Consider the following 6,791-nt stretch of genomic DNA (forward strand, 5'->3'; position numbering starts at 1 on the left):
GGAGGGGTAAGTGGACCCTTACAGCTCAGTCAGACCCAGACCCCACTCTGAATATTTGGGACCAAGTCCCAGAAGAGATTAGACCTATATGAGTTAGAGTGGCCCACTTACTTTTCTTCCTTTTGCCCTTGAAAGGATTGGAGGCAAGGTCTCATATTAGGGCTAGGAGGAAGGACCCCAGCCCACATACTGCTTTTGGGCCTCTTTGCTTCTGAGGTCTCCTCAGGATTCCATTTGGGCAGAGAGGCATCACCCTAGGTTCTACACCTGCTCTATGCCCACTGGTGTTGCAACCTTGACCTTCTCTGCTCTGCAGAGCCTCAGTTTTCTAGTATGTAGAGGAGAGATGTCCTACACTCACCCACAAGGCAGGAAGGGTTCTCAATTCCGTGGTATCATTTGCCTTAGAATAGCCTTGCAAGGTGGGTAGAACCATCCTTTTCCCCATTTCATGGAATAGGAAACAGGCTGAGAGCAGGAAGTGGTTCTTTCAAGGACCCCAGGTGGAGATTAGGTCCCTGACCATTTGGTACCCAAATCCCAGGCCCCCTGACTCCTGAATTTGTTTGTTTCAACTTCCTGGGGCTGCCTCCTAGAAATCTGGCCCTGGATTTAGCTTCTACCTAACAGTTTTAGGCTGGAGCCTGGCTCCCTCCCAGGCAACAACCTCATCCTGTCCCAAACAGGAGTGGAAAAGGCTATATTATTGTAGAGTTCCAGGACTTAGGCTCTGCCTGCTTTCTGCTGGTCCTGGCATCAGCATTGCCTGGCCTCAGTTTTTATGTCCAGCGAATGGTTGGATGTGTACCCCTGCTGTGCTCTCCCTTCTTGTATCAGAATTCCTCTATCACACCTGCCTGCTTAAGCCCACCCTCAACCCCATCTCACCAAGTACTCTCTCCCCAGCCTCTCCCCTTGACAAGTAACATTCTCAACATGTATACAGCATTTCACAATTTGCAACAAAATTAAGCCCCATTTGAGATGAAGAAACTGAGGCTTAAAGAGCTTATGGGACGTGAGTGAGTCTACACAACTGCTAAGAGTTGGAACCAGGTCTTTTGATCCCAAGCTCAGCACTCCTACCACCAAGGGCACAGTGTGATAGTGCCAGGTCTGTGAGGTGGTTGTGAGCACTGGTCTTGAACTCAGCCCTGATTTAAAATTTCAGATTTTTCACTTAACTGTCCAAACTTGAGCAAGTTGCTTTACCTTTCTGGGGCTCAGTTTCCTCATTCCTAAAATTGTATTTGTGAGGACTAAATGCTTTAATGTACTTCAAGTGTCTAGCCCAGTGCCTGGTATACAGCAAGTGTTCAACAAATACTTGTCCTTTCTTCTTTTTCTCTTGTCCTGCTGCACGTCCGCGTTTCAGTTTGCATACAGCTTCACACTCTTCATCTCCCTTGAAGGAAAGCCCTTTGAAGGCTGAACTTTCCCCTTCAGAGGCAGCTGCATATAGTAGACACCCAATAAATGCATTGTGGGGTTGACTAGGAAGCCAGTTGCTGCTGCTCTGTGGGAATTTTGGCAAACCTAAGAAGTCTCATCTAGGTCACCCTAGAAGGCCTGGGGTGAGGCTGTGCTCAGTTGGTCTTAGTGGCTTAGCTGATTCTACAACTTGCTCCTTTTTTCCCCTTCTCCCCTAGTTAGCAAGGCACCTGGTTCTTGTTAGGGGTTAATTTCTGGCCAAGTGTGGGCCTGGGGCAGGGGATGGTAGCTGCTGGGAAGACTGTGTTTGGAGGAATAGAGCTTTCATTTTAGGAATGAAAAAAAAAAAAAGGTTGGAGAAGGGCTTTGCCTCTTTATGAATCACGAACTTGGGGAGAGATTTCCAGCCATCCCATCTTTCCATTCTTCCCTCTCTCCATGTTCTGCCTGATTCCTACCCACACAGATTTACCCACCAGGAGTCCACTGTCTGTGGAGCCGCCCGTTGCAGTTCAAGATGCAGTCAGGATTAGCTCGAAGCCTCCCTTGCCTTGTCACTAGCTAGGGGGAAAAACAGGTCTGGAAAAATAATGACAACCCATGCTTGCTTCTCTGCTGGGCCTCCCAGTTTACAAAACATTCACCTGGTCTCTTTTTTTTTTTATTGCTTAAAGTATTACAAAGGGTATTACATATGTGTCCATTTTATCCCCCTGCCCTAGACAGTCCCCTAGCCTCACCTATCCCCCATCACCTGGTCTCTTGACGATCCTGATAAGTGTGTGTGTCAGGCGACCATGCTTCCTTTTCACTGATGAGAAAACTGAGGCTACAATGGAAAAGTGATGCTGGGGCTCTGGTGCATACAAGCCTGGCCTTTGCTCAGCCTGTAGCCCAGCATTTGAACCCTGGACCAGTGCCGAGTGGCATCATGCCAGGCAGACTGGCAGAAAGTTGGGGCCCTGCATTGCTTTTGAACTGGTTCCTGACTACTTCCTACTATCTCAGAGCAAAAGTCTCTGGACTGGGCAATGCTTGCTGCCTGCTCCTCAATTGTCCTCTCTCAACCTCCTCAGCATGCCCCTGAGACCCTGAAGCTCTGGCATCCTCAGGCCTTCTCCCTTTGCATTCTGACCTTTGCCATGACTTTCTCTGGCTTGGGTTGGTCAGGTATCCTCAGTGACCATCTCCTGCTTCCCTGGCTGCATCTCAGCTTCCTCCAGGAAGTCCTTTCAGCCCTCCTTCCCATCATTTGCCTCCTTTTCCACAGACTCCCTGGAGAAGTGATGTCTCTGTATTCTCCTCATGCCTAGTTGGTCAGGAAGTCTGAGTCAGGGTCTCCCCTGTCTCCTTGACTGACTTTTCCCCAGCAAAGCACAGGACAGCACTCCCAGTTTGGGGAGAGGGAGACTCAGAACACATTCAAAGAATAAAGCAGGATGCCCACAGTCCAGGGGTGGAGAAGGATTCCAAATTTTCTGAAGCTACACTGACCTGTGGTACGTGCTACCTCAGTTTCCTCAAGAGATCTGCTTCTGGGAGAACAAACAAGAGAGCCCAGCATCACTCCTTTCTTTGCAAGCAGAACTCAGCCAATCATGTTGGTTGGCCCCCCTGGTCACGCTTATCCTCAGTGCTTCTGGGATTAAGAATGCCTGCTCTGGTAGTGGCTGTGGCCTGGTCCTGCCCTTAGCCACGGCCTGGCACTCAGAGTGACTCCATATTTTGCACCCTGAACACCTGGGCCCTACCCAAGGAACCTGTGACCAAAGCCAGCTTGCTAGTAAATGGTGAGTGCTTATGCCCTATATGGGATAGTACCTGAGCTGGGGTGTGCTTTCACTATCCAGGTCCTGCCCTCAGGGAATTGGCCTTCTGCCATGAAGAACACAGAACCCAGACCACTACTGTGCAAAGAGACACAGGTTTTTGTCCCTGATTCTGTGCCCCTGCAGTCTCATGGGCAGGAGCTCCACATCAGCAGGCCCCAGGCCTGGGCCTCTGACAGGGGCCTCTGCTAGGAGTGGTCTTGCTCCTGCTCTAGGCTGAAGGCATTGATGGAGCTCCTCCAAGTGTACAGGCCAGGCACAGGAGGGGTGAGGCAGCTATTCCCAACAATTACAACATTCAGGAGCTGAAATATCATGTTTGCTGCCCCTAGCAGCCGTCTGTGGGCTTGAGGCCAGTGGCAGAGTTTTGCCCTGGCCAGGGACAGGGTCTGAGCCATGCCCCAAGCCCTTCTGGACAGACAGACTGGGGGTGGGAGGACCCTCTCAGAGCCTCTGTTCCCAGGAGCAGACACTCATCATGCATACCACATCCACAAAGGCTGTGGCTTCAGTGGCTGTGACCAGCTGGCCACAGCTGACTCCCTTGGGGTTGCACTATTTCTAAATAGTGGTTCATGTTGTTAACCCTGCTGTGCCCCACCAGTGGACACCCAGCTACCTACAGAGAAAGCCTTGAGAGGGGGAACAAACAGTCCCTGTTTGGATGGAAAATCTATGCACATACTTGCTCAGGCTCCAGCATAGGGCAGGCACATTTTGAGGACTGTGGAGGGCTTTCCCAAAAGGATGAGAAATACCTCCTCAGGACTATGAATGAAGCTTCAGTGGATGTTAGGGGACGTGGGTCTGAGCTGGCAGCTGGGCAGGGCAGTGGAAAGAATGTGGGGTTAGGAGCCAGAAGTCTGATTCTGCCAAGCCTTTCTGTGTGGCCTCAGGTGAGTCACTTCACCCCCCTGACCATTCCCCTAATCTGTAAATTGTAGAACCACTGTAGCACTTGGATGATGCTCTCCAACAGAGGTGCTAGGGCTTCATAAACTGTGAAGGACAGTGCCTGGTAGTTATATTGATGGGAAGTATTGACGGCAGGGTCCTGCTCTCTGCATGACTCCTGGGAGTCCCTTGAAGGAAAGGCAAGACTGACAACCAAGAGCCAGCTGGAGCCAGCTGGCAGGGCTTAGTTGTGTGGGACTTAGTGGGTATGCCACTCTACACAAGAACAGAGAGCTTGCATTTTGGCCCCATTGGCTAAGTGTTCTTGTGCAGTAAAATACCTATGGTAGCCAGCCTCCAAGATGTCCCTCAGTGGTCTTCTGGCACTCATGGCCTTGTGTAGTCAACTTCCACATTGAATAGGGCTGACCTGCATGATCAATAGGGCATTGCAGAAATGATGGAGAATGACTTCCAAGGCAAAATTATAAAAGAAATGGAAGCTTCTGCTTTGCTCTCTTCTGATTGCTTGCTCTGGGGGAAGCCAGACACCATGGCCTGAGGATAGTTAAATAGCCTGTGGAGGACCCATGTGGAGAGGAACTGAGTCCTTTTCCAACAGACAGCATCAACTCAGCATTCATGTGAGTGGCCATCTTGAAAATGGATCTGCCAGCCCCATTCAGATGACTGCAGGCCCTACTTGTGACATTTTTTAAAAAAATTAAATCTTTATTGCTCAGATTATTACAGTTGTTCCTCTTTTTCCCCCCATAGCTCCCCTCCACCTATTTCCCACCCCACCCTCCGTCCTCACCACCCCTCCCCCCACTGTCCTCATACATAGGTGCACGATTTTTGTTCAGTCTCTTCCTGAATCCCCCACACCCCTTTCTCCCCCAAGAATAGTCAGTCCACTCCCTTTCTATGCCCCTGATTCTATTATATTCACCAGTTTATTCTGTTCATCAGATTATTTATTCACTTGATTTTTAGATTTACTTGTTGATAGATGTGTATTTGTTGTTCATAGTTTGTATCTTTACCATTTTCTTCTTCTTCCTCTTCTTAAAGGATACCTTTCAGCATTTCATATAATACTGGTTTAGTGGTGATGAACTCCTTTAGCTTTTTCTTATCTGTGAAGCTCTTTATATGACCTTCAATTCTGAATGATAGCTTTGCTGGATAAAGTAATCTTGGTTGTAGGTTCTTGCTATTCATCACTTTGAATATTTCTTGCCACTCCCTTCTGGCCTGCAAAGTTTCTGTTGAGAAATCAGCCGACAGTCGTATGGGTACTCCCTTGTAGGTAGCTGACTATCTTTCTCTTGCTGCTTTTAAGATTCTCTCTTTGTCTTTTGCTCTTGACATTTTAATTATGATGTGTCTTGGTGTGGTCCTCTTTGGATTCCTTTTGGTTGGGGTTCTCTGCGCTTCCTGGACTTGTAAGTCTATTTCTTTCACCAGGTAGGGGAAGTTTTCTGTCATTATTTCTTCAAATAGGTTTTCAATATCTTGCCCTCTCTCTTCTTCTGGCACCCCTATAATTCTGATGTTGGTACGCTTGAAGCTGTCCCAGAGGCTCCTTACACTATCTTCATATTTTTGGATTCTTTTTTCATTTTGCTTTCCTGGTTGGGTGTTTTTTGCTTTTTCGTATTTCAGATCGTGACTTGATTCTTGCGGTACTCTGGTCTGCTGGTGGGAGTCTGTATAATATTCTGTATTTCAGTCAGTGTATGCTTAATTTCTAGTTGGTCCTTTATCACAACCTCGAGGGCCTCATTAGATTTCTTGAGGGTCTCATTAAGTTTGTTGGTGGTTTCTAGAAAATTCTTGAAAAACCTTAAATGTGTGGTTTTGAACTCTATATCCAGTAGTTTGCTTTCCTCCATTTCTGTCATTTGTGTCCTGCTTCTTTGTCTCCGCATTTTTTTATGCTTCGCTGTGTCGATAGAGTGGCTTTCTGTACTAGGTGTCCTCTAGGGCCCAGTGGCTCAGCCTCCCCAATTACCCGAGGTAGACACTATTGGTGCACCCCCTTGTGGGCTTTGTGCACAGTCTTGTTGTAGTTAAGTCTTGATTGTTGTAGGTAACACTGGGAGGGATTGACCTCCAGGCCAATTGGCTGTGAGAATCAGCTGTGTCTGCAGTGGGAGAACTTCTGTGCTGGAGACACCCCTCTGGGGAAAGACTTGCTTCAATGGGGCTTTCGTGCTCACTGAGTCTGCCCCCTGAGTGTGTCCTTTATGAATCCGAGGAGCTGCAATATGGATGGGCCCACTCTGACCATGTGGGACACTGGCTCCTGGATCTCTAAGGAGGTGCTAATCTAGCCTCTGCCTGAGGCTATCCAGCAGGAGCCAGCTGTGACACAATGCAAGTTGCCCTGGGGCCTTGGGCCAGCTGCAGTTTGATAGGTAATTATTTGATTGCAAAGGGCCAGGACTTTCATATGCAAAAGCCTCTGTGGCTTGGGCAGGGCGGGGTCCCAAGGCATCAACAGGGCTGAGCGAGCAGTTATGCCTGCTCTCAGTCCTGCCCTCAGAGGCCCTGCTTCTCAGTGTCCCGGCAATCACTGCAAGCACCCCCGAGAGAAAGCTGCCCTCGAGTTCCGACCGATGCCAGACAGTC

This window comes from Myotis davidii, unplaced genomic scaffold, assembly GCF_000327345.1.
Source record: "Myotis davidii unplaced genomic scaffold, ASM32734v1 scaffold687, whole genome shotgun sequence".
Taxonomy (NCBI): domain Eukaryota; kingdom Metazoa; phylum Chordata; class Mammalia; order Chiroptera; family Vespertilionidae; genus Myotis; species Myotis davidii.